The sequence below is a fragment of the Acinonyx jubatus genome, chromosome B1 (genome assembly GCF_027475565.1).
Source record: "Acinonyx jubatus isolate Ajub_Pintada_27869175 chromosome B1, VMU_Ajub_asm_v1.0, whole genome shotgun sequence".
Classification (NCBI taxonomy): Eukaryota; Metazoa; Chordata; class Mammalia; order Carnivora; family Felidae; genus Acinonyx; species Acinonyx jubatus.
This window is the reverse complement of record NC_069382.1, coordinates 75,576,424-75,603,089: the sequence shown is the minus strand read 5'-3', so window position 1 is coordinate 75,603,089 and position 26,666 is coordinate 75,576,424. Positions and strand designations below refer to the sequence as shown.

The window sequence follows — 26,666 nt, the reverse complement described above, 5'->3', positions numbered from 1 at the left end:
AACATCTTTCAAATGTCAACCCTTAGTGCAGGGTGGTTCTTTCTGCAGAACTAGTTGTTTGCTCAATTTGAGGCTTCTGGGGCTGTTATTTGTGACATCACTTAATGATTTACTGAAGATTCTTACTCAGTGTATGAACCCCTTTCATCAGACAACTCTTTGGGTTCTTATTCCTTCATTTGTTCTTAGAAAATTTGTCAATGCCTTAATATTATAAGTGAACACTTAAATGTTATAGCTGATAGAGACTCTTAACTGATTCTAAAGTTGTGTTGAAGTCAAGGGTGTTTCTTCCTAATTTGGAGTCAGCCAAGTTCAGACTCCAGACACAGGGAAAATGCAGAACAGGACTATCAGTCTTCTTTGTTCAAAACAGATGACTCTGTAAGTATTTGCCTAGTTAAAAATAACAGCATTCCTTCCCCAAGTCATCAGCTGGACAGTCTAGCCTGCTTATGTTTTTTTTAACCCAGTCAGGGGAATTGAGGTCAAAAGGCTATGTACTCTGAATTAAATTTTTTTTCACAGTGGATTATGCTGAAAAATCTATCTACCTTTGATATTTTTCTTTAGTGATTACCCTACTTCTCATTGTGAAAAATGTAACAGATTTACCTTAAATTGCCATGGAACTGCTTCTCTTTCACTGATTTTTCATGTTGTTAACAGAAAACCTAATTAGTTTTCACTAAATTGTGATTCAATTTCCTTTATGAAAGTTTCTAGTAATTCCGATAACAACTCTTGCTTGAATAATTCCATCTCTTGATGGTTATTTTCAGTGATCTATATCAAGTAAACAGCGTTGGTATTCTCATTCTGTTGTTTCATTTGTATAATTTCCATCCCCAAGTGAATATATCCTTGTCTTTGATTCACATAGAAACTTGTCATGCTCATTTGTCTCTCTCACTTTTTTTTGTTACATGCCTACTCTTTATTCCATCTCAAGAATTTCATGCAAGAGTAAATACATATATTTGGCATTTTAGGATAACATACCAGCAAAAAAATCCCACACTCTTTATTCTCTTCACCATTAATTTATGTTCTGCCCTATCCCTAGCACCAACGAAGAGAGAAAATATCTAGAACAACAACAACAACAACAACAACAACAACAACAAAAAGTTATATGAACTTGTAAAGTAAATGTCAAAGCGCTCTCTTTTAAATCTCAAGTATAACTTACTGCTATTGGAAAAGAGTTACAGTGAACAAGTAGTTGATAGCATGATTCTGACTGTTAAAGCATTGTGAGTACTGAGGAGATATTTATATTCCAGCTGAGATTTTAGAACCTTCAAGAAAGCTGCATGTGGTGTTTTTTTTATTTTAATAATTCATTACATATTCTGATTTAATCAAATGTTGAGCTTATACTGCTTTTCAGATGTGGGGAAGAAAATACGTGGTTATACAATCCATGTCCTCTGTGGAGTTCCTATCACTTCCCATCTTAATGCCCAGGAGATGTAGTACCAAAGCAGCACCAGATGATCTATGTCAGTGTGGTTCCTGATCCCACCGATAAAGATCACACACTTGGTACTGCATGTAAATAATCAGTACTGGTGATTGTGATCTCAAGAATTTTGCAGTTTGGGTCCTGGCTACCTGAGATCATCTTTCTCCCCTGGGTGCTTCACGATAACCACAAAGGGCAATGGAAGGCTGTAAACTTGGTCAAAGACACATGGAGCCACAGGGTACATTGAGGGTCACTGAAGGGCAAGTATGCTTTGTGCACCATTTATACCACCCTCCTCTGTGATCACTGGTGATGAACTGGGGCACACTTCCTCTAATGATTCCCCAAAGGAGGGTTTTCTTCATCAAGTTCATGCCCTTGACCTTCAGATCAGGCAATGAAATTAGAATGTTCAACAGCAGCAAGGCTAGGAAAGTTTATGCTTCTCTAAATAGCCACAATGGAGCATCCATTATATGATTTCTGAGCTAATTTTGCTAATATAGAATTTTTAAATTAACTTATTCACTCAAAGAATTTTTAATTAGGACATAGAGGTGGGATGACCCTCTATCCAGGCAAGAACACAAGTCAGCCTTTTCAACTTTCAGTAGAATGTTAAGCTTGCCTTGTGCATTCTGATATCTAAATCATGTGTGTCTTCTTTCAAGTAATAATGTCTGATATTTTTACTTTGGATTTTTGCCAGAATTTAACTTGAACAGACTGCTCCACAGCTTCTGTCAAAAGGCAGCAGAGAGAAGTGATGTTTGAACAAGACAGTTTATACATTCATCTCTTTAGGTATTCTAAACTGTCTTCTTTACCAAAATAGATCTCCAGAAAGCTATTTACTTGGGTTGCATAGATTTAGACCTTTGAAAAACTATCTCCACTGAATTTACATTTTGTTATGCACTTGGCAGTTATTAAAGGTCAGTTTAAGGAGTGCCTACCTAAAAACATTTCTAGTAATCTGATATGGTGGAAAGAAGAATTAGAAGGTGTTAGAAATTAGGACTTAGGGACCTTCATTAAATGCTCAATGGTGCTCCCATACCAACTGGGTCATATCACTAAAGTTCAATTTTCTCATATTAATAAGAGAAAAAAATACCTAGATTTAGTAATACTTAAAGTAAATGAGATAACATAGAGATCTGACACAGAGCAGATGCTAAATACGAACTGAATCTACATCTTGTATGAAATTTGCTGCTATTATGTTGTTCACAGTCTCTCAAATAAGAAACCATGACCAAGAAAGTAATCATTCTTATTGAGAATCATTATACTTCTTTTTAAAAGATAAAAAAGATGGTCACCTGGATGGTTCAGCCAGTTAAGCATCTGACATCAGCTCAGGTCATGATCTCATGATTCATGAGTTTGAGTCCCTCATCGGGTGAACAAGAGCCCCGCTTTGAGGGAGACCCGCTTCTCTCTCTCTCTCTCTTTCTCTCTCTGCCCCTTGCTCACTTGCACCATTTTCCTCTAAATAAATAAATAAATAAATAAATAAATAAATAAATAAATAAAAATAAAAGATAAAAAAAAAGTATCCAACTTGTACCTTTTTAGACTTGGCTGATAAGAAAAGTGTAGCTAAATTTAAGGCTTAAAACATTCTATATGCCTAAGTATTTTTCATTTTTCCACATGGTCTTTTTTATTTTCTATTATTTAATCACCCTATCTTGGCTTTGAGGGTTCAGGAAACATTCAGCTAGCTTTTTGCTTTATTTTAATCAGCTCCCTTTGTCTTTCCCCACAGTGACTTTTCTACACCTTCATCTCTGTCCTGAAGCCAACACTATCCTCCACCACTCAAAAACAATGATCATAAATCTGTACCATATTCCTAGAGCTGTAACAAAGTACCAAAAACTGGGTGGCCTAAAAGGACAGAAATCTATTTTCTCACAGTTCTGGAGGCCAAACATCCAAGACCAAGGTGCCACCAGGGCCCTCCTTCTTCCTCTGGGACTCTGGATAGAATAGGATAGAATTTTTCCTTGCTTTTTCCTAGCTTCTTGTGGTAGCCACCAATTCTTATGGAACCCACCATCTCTGCATTCCTACCACATGTGTTCATTCTACAAGGAATCACTGAGTGAAGAGGCACTGTCTGTCCCTGGCATGGGAGTCACAGCAGTAAAGCCAGACAGATGTTGCTCCTGATTTCAAGAAGAGAAAACAAACACCAAACAATACCTACATGTCTCCATAGAGAAACTCCAGAGCTTGAATGGTAAGCAAGAAATCAGGGGAATTAGCTGCATAAGGCAGGGTGGGATTCCAGGTGAGGGGATTAATGGGTGGGAAGACCCTGGGGTAGAAAGAAATGTGGTGTTTTTAAGAAACTGGAAGAGGACTGATGTGGTATTTGTAATAGAGAATTCGGTGTTTGTGGGACCCTCAATGGACAAGTCATGAGGGTCTTATGGAACATATTGAGGATTTGAACTTGAGTTTAAGGGCAACGGGAAAAGAGCTTTAAACAGGGATGTGACTTGATCAGGCTCCATGCTGTCAGCATGGAGCCAGACTCTTAGCTCAATCTCACAAACCATACTGTGAGATCATGATCTGAGCCAAAATCAAGAGTTGGATGCTTAACTGACTGAGCAACCCAGGCACCCCTGATCAAACTTGATTTTAAAAGGATCACTCTGGCTGTAGGTGGAGAATACATTGGAGAAGAAAGGACAGATGGGAAAGAACAAGTAAAGTGCTGTTATAGGAGTCTAGCGGAGAGACTCTATCACTGCATTATAGTCATGAAAGAGGAAATAAGAATCCTGGACATGCCAGGGAAATATTAACTAGATAGAATCAACATGACTTGGTGATTAATTGGCTATCTGGGGTGAGAAATAGGGCATGTCCAGACTGATCCCAGGTTTTTGGCTAGACAGCTGGATAGATGATGTTGTCATCACTGAAAGAGGAAATACTGATTCAGTGGTGGGATGTCAGAATCAGGAAAATGATTAGTTCCAATTAGAACACATTGACTTTGAGGTGCACATAAGACTTCCAAGTGGAAATACTAAGTAGGCAATCTTTAACATTAGTAAAACTGCTTAATACTGCCAATAATAAGCCAACTGCTGAATGTAATAAGCTCATTTCGGTATTCAGCTAGCTTGAGCTCTCTGCAGCAGTCAGAACCTTAAAATGTTCGAGATTTTCAGAGGAATTGCCACAGTCCTTATCTCTTCTTATTTACATTCTTTCTGTCTTCACCAACTCACTCTTCAGTTCTGCCTTTGCAAACGGGGTCTTAAGTTTATAAATCCCAAATCTATATCTCTAGCTCCAGCTTCCCTCAGGACATACATATGAGATTCCTCTACCTAGATTTTCCACAGGTAGCTCAGACTCAATTAACCTAACCCAACTTATTATCTACTCTTCTGTCTCACCACATTATTTCTTTGCCTGAATACTCTTCCTCATTTAATAGCACCACAAGATGAGGGAGAAGGGAAACCTTTTCCTCATCACCAAAATTTAATCTCTAAGTCCTTATAATTCATCGCAGAAAGCACCTCTCCCTACTCCTTCACCACCATACCTATTATATCTCACATGGACTATGGCAATCATTACATAACAGCAAACATTCTGTAAAGGGCCAGAGAGCAAATACTTTAGTCTTCATGAGCTATAATAGTTCCTATGACAAATGTTCAACTTCACTATTATAGTGCAAAAGCAGCAATGGACGATATGTAGATAAGTGAACATTACTGTGATCCAACAAAACTTTATTTATAGACACTAGAATTTGAATTTCGTATAATATCATGAAATACTCCCCCCCCCCCCGCCCCCAATTAAAAATGTAAAAGCCATTCTTAGCTCTCAGCTGTGCCAAAACAGGTGACCGGCAGAGTTTGGTCCATGGGTATAGTTTGGAACCCCTAGTCTAACTGGTCTCTCTCTCTACATGGCAGCCAGAGATGACTCTCTAAATACAAGTCTGTACGTATGGAACGTGCCTTCTTAAAAATCTCTGATGTCTCCTTTACAAACACACTGATAAGACTGACATACAAGGCTCTTCCACCAGGTGGCCCCAAAACTTACTTTCTAAACTCCTTTCTTTCTCTCATGCCTCTATGCCCTTATATCAGGTCCAAACTGACCTAAGCTAGTTTGGTCAGGCTCAACTCTCAGGTGCTTTTTGGTAGATACGTAAAGTCCCAGACAACATGTGAAGGAAGTGAGCCAGCCACTCTCATTTCCTACTTAGTTATAATGAAAGTAATTCTCAGACCAAATTCTTTCTCACATTTATTAGCAAACTGGCACAAAACAATGTATTTAACTCAAACTTCGGTAAAGTTTGAGCAATTTGTCTGCATTGCCTCACTTCAGTAGTCCCCTGAGGCAAATGAGGCAGTATTCTCGTCGCAGGATTCAGCTAACTACACACTCAGATAAAAGTCGCATACTCCATCAACAGAGCCAGCCAGGTGAGGGGGTGCCATTCTTAAAAGTAAAAGAGACCTTGCTAAATTTCTATATCCCATTCATGCAAGATGAGAATGTCTCCCAAATATTTTCACCAATCCACAATTCTTTTTTTCTTTTTTAATTTTTTTTTTAATTTTATTTTTGAGAGATAGAGAGAGTGGGGGAGAAGGGCGGGGGTCAGGGAGGGGGGAGAGAGAGAGAGAGAGAGAGAGAGAGAGAGAGAGAATCCTAAGCAGGCTCTATGCTCAGCATGGAGCCTGACACGAGGCTCAATGCCATGCCCCTGGGATCATGACCTGAGCTGAAATCAAGAGTCGGGTGCTCAACTGATTGAGCCACACAGGTGCCCCATCCCATATCTTGAATACCACTAATCTGACAACTAAAAGCCCATTTCTAATATCATTTATGCTAATAAACCGGCCACTAATTTCACCAATGGAAGTCACATTGCTAACACTTATTATGATTATTTAAACCCCTTTAGTGGTGATCAGAGATAAAACTAGCTGAAGCTCTTGCCGTAGCCGCCTCTAGAGTGGTTAAATGCCAGTATACACAGCCCTTGGATGTGCACCAAATTAGATAAACTGATAACACCTTATAATTGTAACAAATATTACACAGTCTATGTACATAACAATGTGACATTTCCTCTACTTCAGTGTTCTTTCTTCTTTGTCTAGAGAGGCTAATCTTCCTTTAAAACCCAGTTTAAATTTTGCCTCTTATTTAACTAATTCTTACCGACTTATGGGCATTACCCGTGGCAGTATTAATTTAATCATTTTGTGAATGAGGAAACTGAGTCTCAGGGGGGTTAAGTGGTCAGCCCAGATTAGGTGACAGAGCCAGAATTCAAATCCAGGACAATTCTGCTGAATCCTGTGGAAAAAACTCATGAGGGCATGCTGAACAAAAAAATACCTAATGAGTTTAATTCAAACAAACTTTAAGAATCTGTGGAAAAGGGGTGCCTGGGTGGCTCAGTCAGTTAAGTGTCTGGCTCTTGACTTTGGTTCAGGTCCATGATCTCACAGTTCATGAATTCGAGCCCCACACTGGGCTCTGCGCTGACAGTGCAGAGCCTCTTGGGATTCTGTCCCCCCTCCCTCTCTCGTATGCTCCTCCCCAACTTGTATGCTCTGTTTCACTCTCTCAAAATAAATAAACTTGAAAATAAAGAATCTGTGGACTATTTGCTTGAAAACAATTGAACTAGGATAAAATATACAGAATTATGAGAAACAGAAGTATCTGACATACGTGGCTCAGGACGTGATTTTGTTCGATAGATCTGAAGTGTAACTTAGCAGTACTTTATGTCTTTTTTATCAGATATAACCAAAGCCCAATAAAGTCTTTCCCCTACAGTAATCAAAAGGCTGGTCTTCTACCGCCTAAACGAAAGGCATTGATGACCTATGTCAAGCAGCCTGACACATAATGGTAGTTTGATAAACATTGAATAAGTGAATTGCATTAGCTTACCATTCATTTCACAGTCTGATTCTATGCTAGGCTACTAGACATTGGTTTGAACCACTGCTTTCATAGAAATAATTTCTTTGACATGCATCTTATCATATGGTTAAAGTAATATGAAGGTCCCCTTCTAGAATCCATTTAGTCAACTATTATTGCATCTTCATACATGCTGAAAAACAATGTAATTTTCCCACACAAGGCATGTTCCAAGAACAGAGAACTCATTGCTTATGGTTGTTTAAATTCCTTAAACTCCTTTGGCATGCCACTTATGCCCAATATAAGACAAGAGATAGTGTGAAAAACTCACAATCATCTATTTAGTCATCTAGAAAAGATGAGTCAGAGTAGTTATAAAACATCAAAATTCTAGCCAGGATAGAAAAGCCCAATGCAACTTCCCCTATGGTGAAAGGACCAAGGAGTTAATATTTGAAGTAAATCTTCCCAGCCCACAGACAAACCCAAGGACATATGAACTCAACAAAAAACTCCAGAGCTCCTTACATGGTGACCTAATTAAGAGTATGGAAGGGTCACCATAGAGGCATTTGATCAATACAAACTAAAAGGCATGACTATAGCTGTGGTTGTACAACTTCTTGATCCTGCTGATAACAGCAAGAATTTCTTTGTTGACTTTATGTTCTACGGATGAAACAGGTTTTGATTAGTAAGCAACTGAGAATTTAATGCCCTTGCACATGTCATGCTTTAGCACTGTTCTAACTCTGTTGGGAGAGCAGCAGTAATAAGAAACAGGGTTATGCTCATCAAATAACGTACTAGAGTACTATCTTTGATTCAAAAACCACTAATAACGGGGTGCCTGGGTGGCTCAGTCGGTTAAGCGTCTGACTTCAGCTCAGGTCATGATCTCGTGGTTCCTGAGTTCTAGCCCCACATCAGGCTCTGTGCTGACAGCTCAGAACCTGGAGCCTGCTTCAGGTCCTGTGTCTCCCTCTCTCTCTGCCCCTCCCCGCACTCTCTCTCTGTCTCTCTCAAAAATAAAATAAACGTTAAAAAATTTTAACACACACACTAATAACTTGAAATTATGGATGATGTCCTTCTGCTGGAAGTCCAAGACCATAGAGAGTCTTTGTAGAGTGTATGATAAGATAGCACCTTTTAGAAGGGAAGAGAAAAAAAATGTTAGAAACCAATTTTTCCTAAAAATTTGGAAGCTTTCCTTTTTTGAGATAGAGCATGCTAGGTTTTACATGGTTTTTCTTGAGTAGGGCACTGAAGTCATTTCCACAGTCGCCAAGAAGCATATTTCCTTTCATCACTTTATTGAAATTAAAACTTCCCAAGAGTTCATCTTCTGCTGATACCTATCCATGTTCAATACTGCAAACAAAAGTAGAAATAATTCTTGGGATTCTAGAATCTACAATCGGATTTAAAAAAAAAAAAACAATATAATATTCCAGATACCACAGAGGTTTCTGGTATCTGACTCCAGTGGCTCCTTGTTGAACAATGTGTTAGCTTTGGTGGAATTGTCGAGGAGCCACTGTTGATAACTATGAAGGTTACATTTTGCAAAGGCCTCCACCTCAGGGAGGAAAAGAATCTATTGAGAGCAACCGCAAGTATGGGTGCTACTTAGGGGCTTATTCAAACGCAGTCTTTGCTTATGTGACTTTGGTACTAGCATAACCGATTATAGGGCCCTGGTCTTGTGAAACTGTATGGGAAACACGGGCCTGTATGTTGAGGATCTTACATTGTATACAATACTGCACTTTCCTACACTTCAGTTTCTTCATCTATAAAACTGGGGATAATAATAATAGCTCTACCATCCCTGCAAAATGCTTAGAACAGTTCCTGGTACACAGCAAATGCTCAGCAAATGGTGACTGTTGTATTTTTTTCTGAGTTTCAAGTGAAGTGAGGGAATAGTTTACAAAAAGCAATCTTCCTGGGTCTCTCTAGTTCTTCTGAGAAACTGTTTCTAAGTTTCTCATTCTTGAGAAATCTGCTGACAACTTCATGTCATTTAAGAAACTCTCAAAACTGTGGGGCACCTAGGGGGCTCAGTTGGTTAAGCGTCGCACTTTGGTACAAGTCATGATCTCCTGAGTTTGTGAGTTTGAGCCCCGCATCGGGCTCTGTGCTGACAGCTCGGAGCCTGGAAACTGCTTCGGATTCTGTGTGTGTGTGTGTGTGTGTGTGTGTGTGTGTGTGTGTGTGTCTCTGCCCTTCTCCCTCTCATTCTCTCTCTCTCTCTCTCTCTCAAAAATAAACATTAAAAAGTTAAAAAAAAAAGAATTTCTCAAAACTGGAATGCACAAGATAATGCAGTTTTATGAAGTAAAACAGATATCCTCACCAGTTTGGTTATTTAATGTATGAAATTGAAATCTTTGAAGAATGACTGGTGGTGCTGTAAGAGCTACGCCTCCAATTATCTTGCAAGACTTTTCCGACAGTTCTATTTTACATATTTTAGGTGAAGTGGGAGTAGAGATGGATCTTATTATGCTTTGAAATTTGCACACAGAGGTTGCCAAGGGCACAGCATATTTCTGTCCTTAGTCTTTTATTTGATTTACTTACAGAAAAAGTGAAAGGCTTTCAGCCACAGAAAATAAGCTGATCAACATAAAAATCTTTTTTTTTTAACTTTTGTGTTCAATGTTTATTTAATTTTGAGAGAGAGAGAGAGAGAGAGACAGAGCATGAGCAGGGGAGGAGCAGAGAGAGAGACGGAGACACAGAATCCGAAGCAGGCTCCAGGCTCTGAACTGTCAGCACAGAGCTTAATATGGGGCCTAAAACCATGAACCGTGAGATCAGGAGCTGAAGTCAGATGACCTAAAGTTGGATGCTTAACCAACTGAGCCACCAGGCTCCCCAACATTAAAATCTTCAATATGCTTCAAAGACAGTCTTTTGCACATAAGTAATGCATATCCAGTATGGATATTTAGAAAAATATTTTCCATATCAAAAATAAAATAAAATTAATGCAACGGCATGGAAATATTCACTGTTAATATTTTGATGTGTATAATTCTGGTCTTCATGCACGCCATGTACACACACACACATACAAATAAATATGCGTACACATATCAAATTCTATTTGATAATATACTGTTTTCACTTAAGATATCATGAATCTACAGACAAATCTTCAAGGAAAGAAATAGGTGGAGATCCTGGAAAACAGACTATGGGTTGGGGGGATCTTCTCAAAGGACTGAGAGGAATGGTCAGGGGAAGGCAGGACTCTGTGCAAGATGAGCAGAAATATGGGCCAGGATTGCAAGACGGAGAGGGAATCAGACATCATGAAACAAGATGGGAGCAAGGTAGAGACTTGGTAAACTGGAACAAAGAGCAAACACAATAAATGAAAAAGGGTACAGTAATAGACTTGAGACTAGTGACAAATTGTCCTGAGGTGTCGGACTGGTCAGGCAGGTCAGACTGACAAACAGACCCCAGACTGCAGTGTTGCTTAGCTTGGGGCTGGCTGGAGGCAGAGTTATGGTGGGGTCAGCAGCATCTTCCTGACCATTAGACTTCAATTATGGTGGTGAGAACTTGAAACTAAAAGGTCAATGCCAGCCCCCAACTTACACTCTTTCATCCTTCCCTAGATCCCATAAACATCTAATTGCTTGTATTAAGTCTCTTTACGGGAGACTTGTGATTTCCAGCTAGGCATGGAAAGAACTTGGAAGTTGTCACCGTGTCTTCACAAAAGGAGAAATGCTAAACAAACTGAAAATCAACATCTCTTCTTAGATCCAAAAACTGGAGAACAGGTGGATACAGAAAGCCACAGTTTGCTAGGTAGGAACAGAAGCCCACCCTGGAGCCAGTATTGGTAGGAACACTTCAAACTGTAATGGAGGAATTGCTGAAGGCTCAGTGTAGACTAACTTGAGAGTTAAGAATTCTAAGGGGCCCCAGGCTTGTGGGGGCGCTCCCACACATTCACAAGTTTTATCTCTAGGAGCTCTACAAGGTTTCTCACTGTGATGATTAGAGAAAAATCCTATCATGCTTCCCACAGGAGGAAAAGAAAAGTAACCATTTTGAAATATGCCTGGAGACCTCTGTTACCCTTGATAAGGCTTGCCCTCAAAGGAAACTCTTTCACAAAACCTAACAAAACTGATCTGAGGGAAGGCAAATACCCATCTCCAGCCCCTTTCCCTTTGTTGTCTCACTTAAGGCAGAGGAGGGGGAACTGAGAAGCATGCGTGAAGGTCACAGCCCAGGGATAAAGGCTCATTAAAAGCCAAACCTAATCACAGGACTATAGAATGATTCTTTCCCCCCAAACGTCACCAACATCAATAGACCTTCTGTATAAAAACGGGATTACAGCTGACACAATTGCAAGCCTCAGACCCTATTTAAGAGGTCTCTGGGAAAACACGAAGACAAATAGGACAAAAAACAAAGACTAGAGGAAATTTCAGCCTCTGATGCTACAGCTACAGCAAATGGTAAATCTCATTTAACTCCTAGCCAAATTAACATAAAACTCACACCCACAGCCTGTTTATGCATACATATATCAAATCATCACTATGTACACTTTAAATATCCTACAACTTTGTCAATTATACCTCAATAAAGCTGATTTTTTTCAAAAACTGTTTACCTCAGTTCTTTTGACTTGATACATCACGTCTGTCTTTCAAAAAACTTTTTCAAAACGTATGTTAAAAGGCAAAAAAAAAAACACAGTCAAAGGAGTCAAAACATGCATTAGAACCAGACTCAAATATAGTGGAGATTTTGGAATTATCAGACCAGGAATCTAAAATAACTATGATTAATATCCTAAAGATTCTAATGGAAGAAGTAGACAACATACAAGAACAGATGGGTAATATAAGCAAAAAGGTGGAAATTCTAAGAATCTGAAAGAAATGCTAGGAATCAAAAACCCCAAACTGGGGCGGGGGGCGGGTGGGGGGGGTTCCTGGGGTGGCTCAGGCAGTTAAGTGTCCGACACTTATTTCGGCTCAGGTCATGATCTCCCAGTTCGTGAAATGGAGCCCCTTGTCATCTTTCATGATGACAGCAAGGAGCCTGCTTGGGATTCTTTCTCTCTCTCTCTCCCTCTCTTTCTGCCTCTCTCTCTCTCTAAATATAAATAAATAAATATCCCACCATAACTGAAATAAAGAATACCTTAATGGGCTCATCAATACAATTGATGAGCTGAGGAAAGAATCAGTAAGCTTTTAAGAAATGTCAATAGAAACTTCTAAAACTGAATCCAAAAAGAGAAAACAATAAAAAAGATAAAACAGAATATCCAGGAACTGAGAGACAATCACAAAAGATATACATAATGGAATACCAGAAGGAAAAGAAAGAAAGGTGAATGGAAGAAATATTTGATGAAATAATGGCTGAGAATTCTCATTTTTTCATTTTTTAAGGCTGAAAATTTTCTAAAATTAATACCAGCCACAGGTCTAGGAACCTCAGAAAACATGAAGCAGAATAAATACCTGAAAAAAAGGAGTCTTTATAATGAAAGTATAGAAAACTGGATCCTTTCTATTTGAAACCATCAAAGTCATTTCTATTTCCTATTCTGAACACCAGCTTATGTGATTTCTTACTTAAGTTCCCAAACTTCAGCCTCTTCTCATATAAAATTAGGGCAGTAATATCTGACTAAGTGATATATTATGGGAATTAGACACTGTATCAAAAGTGTGTAGCATAGTGATATATAAATAAATAAGTGTACCTACATTTCTAGATACAGTATAGATATATTTGCTCAATATGTGTTAGTTATAATCATTATTATAAATGATGAAGTACCAGTTCAGAATTCTTTAGGTTTTCTGATGGCAATTTACTGGTCCATGCCAAACCTCGGGAGGAACTACACACCCCCAGGTGTGAAGGCGAACAGTTGTTGGGGCAGAAGGCCAGACCGAGCATTCTATTAACCTCCGTAATTCTCAGGGACATGCTCCCTGCTTACCTCTCCAGGGTACTTGCACTTACTTCATTGCCAACTTGCTTCACCACATGGCATCTGTTCTTCCTAATTTGTAATGTCAACAGTTCCTTCAACTCTATTCCAAGGGCCTTTCCAAAATGGTCCTTATACTCCTGCACTTTTTACAGTCTTATAACTCCAGTGTTTCAACATTTTTGCTAGACTTATCAGTAAATAAGTAGTAAATAAGCAGTAAAAGGTCACCTTCATCTCCAGCCCTTAAAGCCAGGGTCCTTCCAGCTCTTGTCTCCCCTTGCATTCCCCGGGAGCCAGCCTTGACCCTTTCTGGCTTTAAAAAAATAAATGCACCTTCTGAACAGGAAAATGAGGCCCCTAAATGTGCCTTTTCAGTGTCCTTAAAAATGAAAAGAAGTGTTTATAATTCTTTATCTTTTCTTGGGGAGGGGAAAAAGAGGATATCATCTTTCTCCAAATCTTACTTATCTCTCCTTCTAGAGCTATTGATGAATCAGCCAAGCCCCATTTCCTAAAGAGACTGGAAGATCTTCTACCTCCCCAACATATATATTATTTTGTACAGAACTCATTTGCCAATACAGCATTGGCTCTGTGAGTCCATGGAAGGTGGCAGGAGGCAAATGGAAGAAAGAAACTTAAAAAAAAAATTAATTGCAGTATAGTTAACATTCAGTGTTATATTAGTTTCAGGTGTGCAATATAGTGGTTCAACAATTCTATACATTAATGCTCATCATAAGTGTACTCTTAATCCCCTTCACTTATTTCACCCGTCCTCCCACCAATCTCCCCTCTGCTAACCGCCAGTTTATTTTCTCTAGTTAACAGTCTGGTTTCTTTATTGGCTCTTTCTTTCTTTCTTTGTTCATTTGTTTTGTTTCTTAAATCCCACATATGAATGAAATTATATAGTATTTGTCTTTCTCTGACTGACTTATTTCTTTAGCATTATACTCTCTAGATCCATCCATATTGTTACAAATGGCAAGATTTCTTTCTTTTTTATGGCCGAGTAATATTCCATTGTATGTATATACCCCATCTTCTTTATCCACTCATCTATTAATAGACACTTGGGTTCTTACATAATTTGGCTATTACAAAAAAATGTTGCTATAAACCTGGGAGTGCACATACCTTTTCAAATTAGTGTTTTTGTATTCTTTGAATAAATACCCAAGTAGTGGAATTACTAGATCATATGGTAGTTCTATTTCAAATTTTTGAGAACTTCCATACTGTTTTCCACAGTGGCTACACTGGTTTGTATTCCCACCAACAGTGCATAAGGATTCCTTTTTCTCCACATCCTCACTAACACTTGTTGTTCCTTGTGTTTTTTATTTTAGTCATTCTGACAGGCGTGAAGTGATATCTAATTGTGGTTTTGATTTGCATGGGGGACGAGTGATGTGGAGCATCATTTCACGTGTCTGTTGGTCATCTGCATGCTTCTTTGGATAAATGTCTGTTCATGTCTTCTGCTCATTTTTTAATTATATTATTTGTTTTTAAGGTGTTGTATATGTTCTTTGTACGTTATGGATACTAACCCTTTATCAGATATGTCATTTGCAAATATCTTCTCCCATTCAGTAGCTTGTCTTTTAATTTTGTTATTTCCTGTGCTGTGCAGATTTTATTTTAATAAAGTCCCAGTATTATTTTTGTTTTTGTTTCCCTTACCTCAGGAGACATATTTAGAAAGATGTTGTTACTGTCAATATCGGAGAAATTACTGCCTGTGCTCTCTTCTAGGGTTTTTATGGTTTCAGGTTTTAGATTTAGGTCCTAATGCATTTTGAGTTTATTTTTGTATGGTGTACAAAAATGGTCAAGCTTCATTCTTTTGCATGTAGCTGTCTAGTTTTCCCAACACTGTTTGTTGAAGAGACTTTTTCCCATTGCATATTCTTGCCTCCTTTGTTGAAGATTAATACACATATAATTGTGGGTTTATTTCTGGGTTCTCTATTTTATTGATCTATGTGCCTATTTTTGTGTAAGTACCACACTGTTTTAATTACTATAGGTTTGTAATATAATTTGAAGCCCAGAATTGTGATGCTTTCAACTTTAGTTTTCTTTTCATGATTGCTTTGGCTATTCAGGGTCTTTTGTAGCTCCATACAAATCTAGGATTATTTGTTCTAGTTCTGTGAACAATGCTGCTGGTATTTTGGTAGGGATTGCATTAAATCTCTAGATTGCTTTGGGTAGTATGGGCATTTTGAAAGGAACTTTTACTTTTTTTATCAAAAAAATTTTTTTAAACATTTATTCATTTTTTTTTGAGAGACAGAGAAAGACAGTGCGAGCAGGGGAGGGGCAGAGAGAGAGGGAGACACAGAATCTGAAGCAGGCTCCAGGCTCTGAGCTGTTAGCACAGAGCCCAGTGCAGGGCTTGAACTCACAAACTGTGAGATCATGACACGAGCCGAAGTCGGACACTTAACTGACTGAGCCACCAGGTGCCCCGAAAGGAACTTTTAAGTTTAATTAATTATTTCAAGCATAAAAAGATCTAAAGTATAATATAAAGAACAACCTTACATCAGTTACCTAGGTTTCGCAAATCTTAACATTTTGCTCCATTTGCTTCAGAGCTCTTTCTATTTTTACCCTTATAGTGAAGCCCTCCTTATAGTTTCACTCCCCTTATTACTTCTCAAGAGGTAACCATGATCCTGAGCTATCATGAGGATACTTTATCTGTTTCCTACATTAGACTATAAACTCTCCAAGGGCAAAGTCTATACCATTTGTCTGAAGTTCAAACAACTCCCTGTTGGCTTTGTAACTACAGAAAAGCAGGAGCTCAGCCACAAGTCAGAATCCCACCTCTTCCCAATGATTCTGGACACATCCAAAGGGGGTGCTTCACAGACATCCACAAAGCAATTTGTCTGCTACAAATAGCACTTAGGATAACAAGAATAAAAATAGCTAACATTCATTAAATGCTGTTGAGTGTTTACTCTGTGCTGATCGTTTTGATAACCAGTTCACATGTAAGCATTTAATCTTAACAATTACCTATGAAATGAGTTGTTCTCACTTTAGAGACCGAGAAATGGATCCTTCAAGAAGAAACACATCACAGATTATGTGAGAATATGTGAACCTAAACATTTGATTCCACGACATGAAATGCCTTCTCATACCCCTTCCTTTAGCCCCATTCTTCCACCCAGCTCCAATGCCCAACCTATTTGTCCAAGTTTACTACGTGCAAAGCCATGTGGAGATCCCACAGCAGTGCCCAGCCTTTCATGACAATATCAACGCCTGTGCCACCGGTGTTTGTCAGATGTTCCCAAACATAATAGCAGGATGTTAGGGTGGGACTCTTCCTGCACCAGTATGATAGCTCTCAGGACCCAAAGAGAAAAGAGACAGACCTCTCCAATGCAGATTTTAAATCAAATGACCCTGAGAAACCGTCCCATGATTTTTTGGATCCTTCAGTGAGAACAACAGTATTAAAAAGGAGGGGTTGGAGGCATGAAGATTTCTCATTTTGTCCAATGTAGAGTGTGTCTCTGTAGAGAGCTTATGTCTCCCACAACTAAACTTAAAACTCTGGACAAGATACAAAAGCAAACAAACAAAAACAAAAACAAAACAAAAACCCTGCCTAAAGACCTTGAAAAGTAAACAATAGCAGGAAGATTCGGGAGGAAAGTCAAAACTTAAAAAACAAAGTGAATAGCAGTGAATTTCATGATTTTTCCCCCTCTCATTTTTCCTTATTATCGCCTGACTTTGACCAGAGAACAGGTTAAATCAGGGAACTATTTAGTGGATGCAGGTGGCAAAAACCCCAAGAGAAGCCAAGTGTCTGACTAGAAGACCAAAAAAGGGGTCCCTGAGATCCAGAGAAACACACATCTCCCCTAAGCATTGATCACCTCTTGCAAAATTGACCACATCTTCCAGCTGACATCTGCCAGTGGGGAACATCAGGGCAAATTCCTCTGATTATCCTGCCTCTTTTCTCATGCTACTGTTGCCACAATCCCTAAACATAGGCCCCAATCTCATCTAACCTCCATGGCCAATTTCAGACCTATGGGTTCCATCCTCCATACCTCTCAGCAGCTAAGAACTGGGGATGGGAGGACAGATGGCAATCCTCTGGTGAGCCATCCTAAATGCCCTCCCTCCCAGTTTCTCTCTTCCCCAGTTCCAGTACCACAGTAACAGGTCATCAAGTCTGCTTCTAAGAAATTGATCAATAATGGAAGAGGATACTAGTCCCCCCTTTTTTGCACACACCCTAAATCTTTATAAGTGGTTCTCTGGAACTTTTCCTTTGTCTCAGATAAGGGGAAGAAACATCTCGTCCTATCCTCCATGGGGATGGGAGTGGCATTTAGTGCACATTGTGCTCCCCCTCATAAAAATTACTTCCTCTCTTCTATTGATTCAGGGTGTGGGAACTCAAGTGGTAAAAGGGCCAGTCCTGGAGCATGTTGGGAAAACTTGTGGTGAAAAGGCTGTTTCTAATTATTGAATATAGAATATGGGATACTGGATACCTTTTGTCCTCAGCTTTTGATCTGAGACACAATTTGAGGACAATAGGAAAATCATATCAGACATCTTCATGCAAAATCAATTATGGAATTGGAAAAGATCTAGTCCCAGTGTACAATAACGAATAAGGACAACATTTTCAAATGACCCCACATCCATCTCAAGTTGACCCTCTCTAATCAAGTGTTAGATTCTAAACCAGTGTTTTCGAAATGGGCTTGACCCATAGGTGAGAGATAAAATCAGTTTCGTCAATCACTCAAGTAGATGTTGACCAGCATCGTGTAAAATGAAATAGAATAGAATAGATGAGCATATTTTGCGAAATTTTGGTTTGGAAAGCTCTGCCGTAACTGGTAGGGCAGAGAAGGAGATGGTAAACTGCGCACACATGGTAGAAAATCTGTCACACTGAGAGTTCCACAGAAGAATCCCACAGGAAGAAGGCAGGTTTTTCTCTCACCTAATGAATGCTGGCTTCAGGGAGCTGGGGAAAATTTATAAAATAAAAATAAAATACAAAATATTTTTAAAAAGTCAGATTGTGGCATTTGAAATTTTCTTGAAGATGGAAAATACTGTTTCCTCAAAGCCATTTATGTCCTGCCCAAGTCTGAGTTACTGAGCTAACCAATGTAAAGCTTTTAGCACAGTGCTTAACATACTTTAAGTGCTAATGATATATATCTCGTGTTGTTGTTGTTGTTGTTGTTGTTGTTGTTGTCATTCATTTCCTGAAAGTTCTTACCAGTTAATACTATCCAATTTCCTAGGGTAATGCCACACTGTTAAAATATCCAAATATACAGTGTTGGGGAGGGAGAAACGCCTACATTTTAAAAGTATTTTTTAATGTAGGTTTTGCCATTTCTTTTGCTTAAACCCAGTGTTCAGGATGACCTAATTTTAGAAGCAAGTGAACTTAACATTTATTTTCATCACAATTAGAATGATTTGTTCTGCCCTTTCTGTAGGCAGAAACTTAAATCCAAATGAGATTCTGAAGTGAAAAATAACATTCACAAGTAAGTACTGTCAAGGCTTATGCCAGATGCTACTCTGTTAGTTTTAAGTGCATTAATTTCAGCATCATTATATCCTAATATTAGCTGACACTACAAAGGCTCAGGTGTATTGAGACTCTTGTTTCTTTTCACTCCTGGTCCCTTCCCTCACCCTTTCTTCAGTTCCAGGACCCATTATCTGTTATGATTGGGTTTACAAATTCATCTGCCTGGGGGCACCTGGGTGGCTCAGTTGGTTAAGCATCCAACTCTTGATGTCAGCTCAGGTCTTGATCTTAGGGTATGAGTTCAGGTCCCACATTGGGCTCCACATTGGAAGTGAAGCCTACCTAAAAAAAAAAAAAAATCTGCCTCCCTATCTGCATCCAAGATGAATTCTTTTCTGAGACAGAAAGCAGTTAGGTAGCCCTTTACTCAGTAGCAAAACTCTGTTTCTTCACCTATAAAGTGGACATACTAAAAGTATCTTGTTAGCACAGAGCCAACACGTAAGAAAGAGCTTAGTAATAATTATTATTAGCTATCATGACTTTATCGTTAGTTTTAAGAAGGTCCATCCTGATATTTATGCTTTTTCTGAAACACCATTAAGTAGATTCTGGCTTCTTATTTTCCCTTCTGGGGTTTCCAAAATCACCCGACTAGGCAGCTGTCCACTAAGCGTATGCCTACAGCTTGACTCAAATTATTTTTTAAAGGACTAGGACAAAGTCTCCTTTTTTATCCATTACAGAAGCTAGCACAAATGTTGACAAAGATTTTGAAATAATTTTCTTTTATTTAAATTCATCCAAAGTCACAGAATAATTTTTCAGAAATTGCTTTTTCCTTTTTTTGTGTATATTTTTAAAATTGCAATAGAATGAGGCATACTGAAAAGAGAAAGAGTGAAGGAGCAAGACCAAGAGGGAGAGAGAGTAAAAGAGAGAGAACATGAGAATCGGAGTCAGTTAAAGAAGAAATAAAAAAATTCTTGGCCTTAGATTAAGAACATCTATAGAGAGAAAAAAATCCTTAAACTAGAAGAGTTCCCAAGATAATGGTTTCCTTTGCTCTATGATTCTGAAAACACTATAATTGTTATTTGGAAGTGATTCAGGACTTTAAAGTTTGTTTTGAAAGTATATGGCAAATTGGGGCGCCTGGGTGACTCAGTTAGTTAAACGGCTGACTCTTGATCTCAGCTCAGGTCTTGATCTCAGGGTCGTGAGTTCAACCCCATGTTGGGCTCTGTGCTGGGCATGAAGCCTACTTAAAAAAAAAAAAAAAAAAAAAAAGTAAAGTGTATGGTAAACAAAAATCAACAACTGATGTTTCCAAGTTCAAGTGAAATAAATTTGAATCCATAACAATATTTATTCAAAATCTATGACACTGAGAAAATATTTTCTTTAATGATACAGCTGTCCATTTATAATGAGTGAGGGGGCCAAATATTTTTTAAAGATGTGGGGTCCTTCTGTCAAAACCATTTAGAACCACAGATCCAGACTTATAGATTTTGAGGCAAGATTCTGCTATTATATGGCCACAAACACCTGGAACCCTTGTCACCACAAAGGAAAAATAGAACTGCCACAGTAAAGGTCAGCTCCTGACATTTCCTGCCATGGCTTCCCACTGGCAGATCCTATACTATTCTTCCTCTACAGGGAACTCCAGAAGGTCTGCAGAGTCAAACCAACCAATCATTTTTTTGCCAAGAATGGAGGTTAAAACATTAGGCCTTAATGTGTATCCTGGCTCTGTAATCTACTAGACCTGTGGCTTTAGGTAAGTAACCTCTCAGCACATTTCACATATTCGTTTATTCATTCAGACAGTCAGCAAATGTTTTTGAGCACCTACAATGTGCCAGGCACTATGCTAGTCATTGCTAATCAGTGATGTGTAAAAATGAACACAGTGTTTGAGGTGGACACTAGGGGTTGGCTAGCCAATACCCACTGTTAACCCTGTTCGCTGCTACTATTCCACAAATAGCTACATGCCATGACTTAACTTCCCTGAGTCATTTTTCTCATCTATAAAATGGCTGTGTTGGTCTGTATGTACTCTATAATCTCACCTAGTTCTGTGATTATATCTGTCTGAATTCTGGGTATTATTTGTTAAGTTTCTACCTTGTGCAAGCACCAAATAAAACTGAGCTAGAGAGGGAAGATAAAACATTGATGGCAGCCTAGGGCCTCCCAAAGATTTGGGAGCAGTAAGCCATTTTCTCCATAGCATGTGTATGGCAGAACTATAAGCTGTCTCGACTCAAAATATCTCCCCTACCAAAGCATCCATCAATGGAGGGCACAAAGAACCTGAGAAATCACAGCATGTTCTTCCCAACCCCCAATAATCTTACACCAGTAAATCTAAGTTAAAATGATCAAGGGCAGAAAGAGATCACAAAAGAGTAAGGATATCATTTGTCCTGAGGAAGAAGGGCTGACTCATATAATTTACCTTGATAATGGATTGCGTTCTTATAGCATATTTGTGGCAAAGAAAATTTGCTGCTGGAGGTATGGGTTTTGCTATTTGACTGCGGTAGGTTTGCATGGCTTCAGTTATCCTATTGTATTCTCTAAACCTAGGTCACAACTGGGTGGTAGACCATTTCCCTCTTGAAAGATACTGGAACTCCTGATGTCAAGCAGGAAAGAAGGCAGATCCTCAGGAGGACTTAGGGACAGAGGAGCAGGCTGTAAGCAGATTGGAAGGGGGATTCAAGCTTGCTTTTCTTGTCCTATATTTTGATGAATAAATGTAGCTAATAACAGTCCTCCCAGTAGAAGGGAATAGAGTCTTTGAAATGCGATTTAGGAAGGAGGTTGTGCAGGGAAAATCAGAACTAGAGATAAAGGATCATAGTTTCCCAAGTTAATCAGATTCATATTGCTGTAGTTTTAGTCTCCTTTTATTATTCCCCAGCATTGGGGCAAAATTTTTCTTAACTGTTTAGCCGTTTCTCAGTTATAGGGTATGGAGAGAAGCTTCGTGTATCAGGGTTTGATCAGAGGAACAAACAACTAGGAGTTAAATAAGCATTAAGGGATTTATTATAGGGATTGGACCACAAACAATTATGGGATCTGGTTAAACAGTTTATGTGAAGCTGTTGGCTTTGCATCTGGTGCTGGATCCTGAAGTAAGTAGGGCAGGAAATGAGGTAGGGAAGATGGACAGGAATTGAGGGAGAACAGAAACAAACCAGAACCCACAGAGGCTGACCAGAACCCACGTTTGTTTCACTGTCTCAAGACTCACCGTTTTGATGAGACAGGGCCCGGCAGAGAAGCTGGTGCTCAGAACCCTTATATTAGTCTACAGTTGGGCAAAGTCATCTAACACAAAACCTCCTTTATAATCAAGTATTGAATATGTCATGTAATTTATTGAATACTGTACTGAAAGTGAAAAACAGAATTGTTGTATGGGTACAGAATGGTTATAAGAGAATCACGTGTGTACATTTCTGACCACATGGCAGCCTGGGAGCCACAGAGACTGCTGCCCAGCATCACACGAGAGTGTCGCACCACACATCGCTAGCCTGGGGAAAGAGCAAAACTCAGAAGTCAAAATCTGAAGTACAGTTTCAACTGAATTCATATAGATCGCACCATTATAAAGTTGAAAAATTGTTACATCGAACCATCGCAAGCCAGGGGCCATACTGTTGCTGAAACCAAATGGGACAGTTGGGATCGTTACCATTTTAACCTGCATGTACAATAGTAGGCAAACATTCAGCTCCGAGCTTCCTGGGAACCAAGGTCAAGGGAAGATCTATATTTTACATAAGAGAAAAGGTATTTGACATATAAAGGCTTGTTACCTCATGAGCAAGGATAAATACATCAGATTTGCTAGCTATCACCTTCACACTAGCTCAGGCTCTTACCTGTACCACCAATCTCTAGCTTCACTGATTGCAGTGACCTCCAAAATGTGTATTCTGCCTCTATTCTTGTCTCCCTCCAATCTATTCCTCAACTTACAGAAAGATTTGGGGGGGGGGGGAAGAAAGCAAATATGGCAATGACTTGCTGTTGACTACAAATAAAATATACCCTGTTGTAGTATGGCAAAAAAGATACTTTTTAATCTCATCCTTATATACCTCTCTGACCTTATCTCCTACCTTTTCTTTCTTCATATCTTTTTCTTTTTTAAAATTTTTAATGCTTATTAATGTTTTGGCAGAGAGAGAGAGAGCGTGCATGAGCCGGGGAGGGGCAGAGAGAGAGGGAGACACAGAATCTGAAGCAGGTTCCAGGCTCCGAGCTGTCAGCACAGAGCCCAATGTGGGGCTCGAACCCACGAAATTCGAACCCACAAACCGCGAGATCATGACCTGACCTGAAGTCGGACATTTAACCAACTGAGCCACCCAGGTGCCCCTCCTTGTTTCATACCGTAAAGTCTTATAAAACCCGTTGTTAAAATGTCCTCACACTGTGTTATTTAAAGCCCCCATACCTTGCTCATAGTTTTCCCTTTGCCAAGAGTGCCTTTGCAGCCTATCGTATCCTGAAAAACTTACTCATCCTTTTCAGACTTAGCTAGCTCAGCTGTGATCTTTTTAGGATACGTTCCTTGAACCATCCTAGCCCATGGTACCTAGTGTATGCCTCTAGCTAAGCACTTAGAGTGTTTCTATTTCATGAACAAATACTTACTGAGAGCACTGTGTCAACTCTTAGAATACATCAGTTACCTAAATAAACGATCTTAAAAAAAAATAAAAAAATAAACCATCTTCACTTTATGTAATCAAATTTATTTGTCCTGTCCAGCTAAATCACACATTCCACGAAGCTAAGCCATGGTTTTGTCAATGTGTACCTGGAGCACCAAGCACAGTGCCTGGCACATAATAGTTGATCAGCATAAATCTTTGTGAAAAGAAAGGAACCAAAGGATGGGACAGGACAGAAGATGGCTAGATGTTGATCAGTAGGGAATTGGGATGAGAAAGGCTGATTCAGAACTGCCTGGGAAGCACAAACAGCAGAGGAGGACCCTCAGGTGCAGGGAACAGCAGCACAGGTCTGGAAGCTACGGGAGAAGTGCAGGAACCAGACTTCACCGACTGCACGATTTTGCCTACAGCTGCCCCTACAGGAAACAGCCAGAAATAATTTCAAGACCACATAAGTGCTGAGTTTTTAGTGGTGGCAGATCCCCCGCTGACATCCCACTGGAGGATGTTTGATTACCCCCCTATATTCCAAACCAGATGTCTTTGGATGGCAATCTACTTTCTCTCACCTCGGGGTGGCCAGAGGGGAAGTTGGATTAGAGGTAGGTGGGCAATAAGGTGAGGGTTTTAAAAATTATATTCCATGACTGATTGCTTAAGATTATGTATGAGGTGTGACCACAAAGTAATGAGAGCCATTTTCATGTGCGACTTGTCTTATGTTTTAATCACACCTCATATATGGAATGTGTGTCATTTTATACAATGTTTGAAAATTACCACAACCTAGGGTTTTTGGCAGGAAATGTTAAATTGTTATTGAGTGCTCTTTTGCAAGGTAGCTATACTCTGGTTTCTCTTCAGAGCATATATGAAAGTATAATGTAGAAGTAATTCCAGGCATGTTAACTAAGAAAAGAAGAGAGAAACACTGTTTAAAAAGTTGTGGTCATCGAAACGCTCCACAGCCTTATGACACTTGTTATAAACTACTTGGCAACAATGATAAAAATGAATTTTTTTTATGAATATGTAATGGACATACATTTGGAATTAAAGACAGAAGTGAATTAAAATTACAAAAGTGGGGATAGTGAAGGATTTCTGTACTGAATAATGGTCATAGCTCTTGCTGGCATTTATCACTATTGTCCAAAGGTCTTCTAATGGAATCTGGATGGTGATTGAACAGATATTAAAACACTAACATTAAAACATAAGGACTTTTTTTAAAGAGTTCTTGCTGTTTCTAGAAGAATACTTACAGCTGACTAAGCAAGAGAATAACCATATTTTAAGAACCTAAGATTTGAAGTTAAAGATGTCAAATGCAAAAGAAATAACAAAAGAAAAACAGCCAGTTAGGAGGTTAATAATAATTGGATTCTGTCTTTGGCCACCTAGAATGAAATCCCTATCAATACTAGATCTTGAGGGACAAATATGGCCAACCCAATATGAGAATTTAAAATGCCAGCAGAAGCTGGAGTTGCACTCAGCAGACTATGAAAAGGGATTTTCAAAGAACCCTTTTATCTGGAGTATGCAGTTTTCAAAATGACTTAGAACTGAAGTTCTCAAACTTCATGGTTCATAGAAATCACACAAAGTCCAAATTCCTCATTAGGGATGGAGCAAGAATCTGCATTTTATTCTGATGTAAGTTGTCTTCTGATTACATTTTTAAAGTAGCATATGGGAAGTAGGAATTCTTACATAATTGTGATTTTTCATTACAGCTCTACTACCTAATCTAATAGTGATAGCACTGAGATAAAGATTCAGGGAAACTTTTACTTGGGAAATAAGTCCCTTTAAAAGTATTTCCCCTGGGGCACCCAGGTGGCTCAGGTCATGATCTCACGGTTTTGTGGGTTCAAGCCCAGCCCTGGGTAGGGCTCTGCACTGACAGCGTGGAGCCTGCTTGGGATTCTCTTTCTCTTGCTCTCTTCCCCTACCCCACTCACACTGTCTCCGTCTCTCTCGAAATAAGTAAATGAACTTAAAAAAAAAAGTATTTCCCCTAAGTTTAATTATTTGAGGGGTCTATATCCTTTAGAGTATATAAGAGAATTCAGTGGGAACTTAATTTTCTCATGACTATGATTAATGACTTGAAAATCATAAAGAAAGAGGAAATAACTAAAGTTAAGCTTAAACTTTCAAAGGTGTAGGTTATAATAAATAATCAAGATAGATCAGTATTGTCAGAGGGTGATGATTTGACAAGAGAACCAAGTAGGAAGCATTCATATTTGTACTGATCCAACTTGAGTATGCAAATAGGGACTCCTTGCTGAGAAGCCATTTTGCAAATTTTGCCCCGCATTGCAAATGCGAGGAATGTACTACTCCCACAGTTTCCAAAGGGTCCAAAGCTGAGCTGGTCCCATCTGCCGGAGGATTCCACCACTTGTAAAACCAGCAACTGCCACTTCTCTGATTTATGTTGATATGAAACTCCGGAGCAAAATAAAAGGTTGGCATCTGGGGTTACTGCTACTTTGGTAGAAACTTTAATGCTATGTTTGTAATGATTCCAACGTTTTTTTGTTTGTTTGTTTTTGTTTTTTGAAGGACCCATTTTTTCAAAATTCCCTGTTGAATTCTCATACATGTTTTATTACAAATATGTCTGTCAGAAAAACAGGACCTTATTACTTATACTACTATAAAATGGGATTGATAAATAAGGTACTATACAAGCAAATATAGATAAAAGCCAGATTTTACTCCAGTTTAAGTCATATTTCTACATAGCAGTAGCTGTGCATGCAAGGTTTTAAAATCATTAAAAATATATTTACATAAGTGACATGAGGGAGATGCCTTCCTTTACAATGTCATTGTTAGTGACAGGTAGGGAGGAACACATGTAAATTATGCACGCTGCTGTGATACAAGAATACAGATCAAAGAAGGGACAAAAAGAAGAGAGAATGGACAATTTTACCTGGAGAAGACTGAAAATGCTTCCCA

At 38.9% G+C, this 26,666-nt stretch overlaps 1 long non-coding RNA gene across 1 annotated transcript in view; it reads left to right on the top strand.

Annotated features, from left to right (window-relative positions):
* Window positions 1-23,033, top strand: part of LOC128314442 (uncharacterized) — a 160,203-nt gene extending 137,170 nt beyond the window's left edge. Inside the window, exons 3-4 of the long non-coding RNA XR_008296078.1 lie at window positions 20,641-20,761; window positions 21,577-23,033. This is a non-coding gene — a long non-coding RNA (uncharacterized LOC128314442). The remainder of the gene's footprint in view (window positions 1-20,640; window positions 20,762-21,576) is intronic.
* Window positions 23,034-26,666: the final 3,633 nt, after the last annotated feature.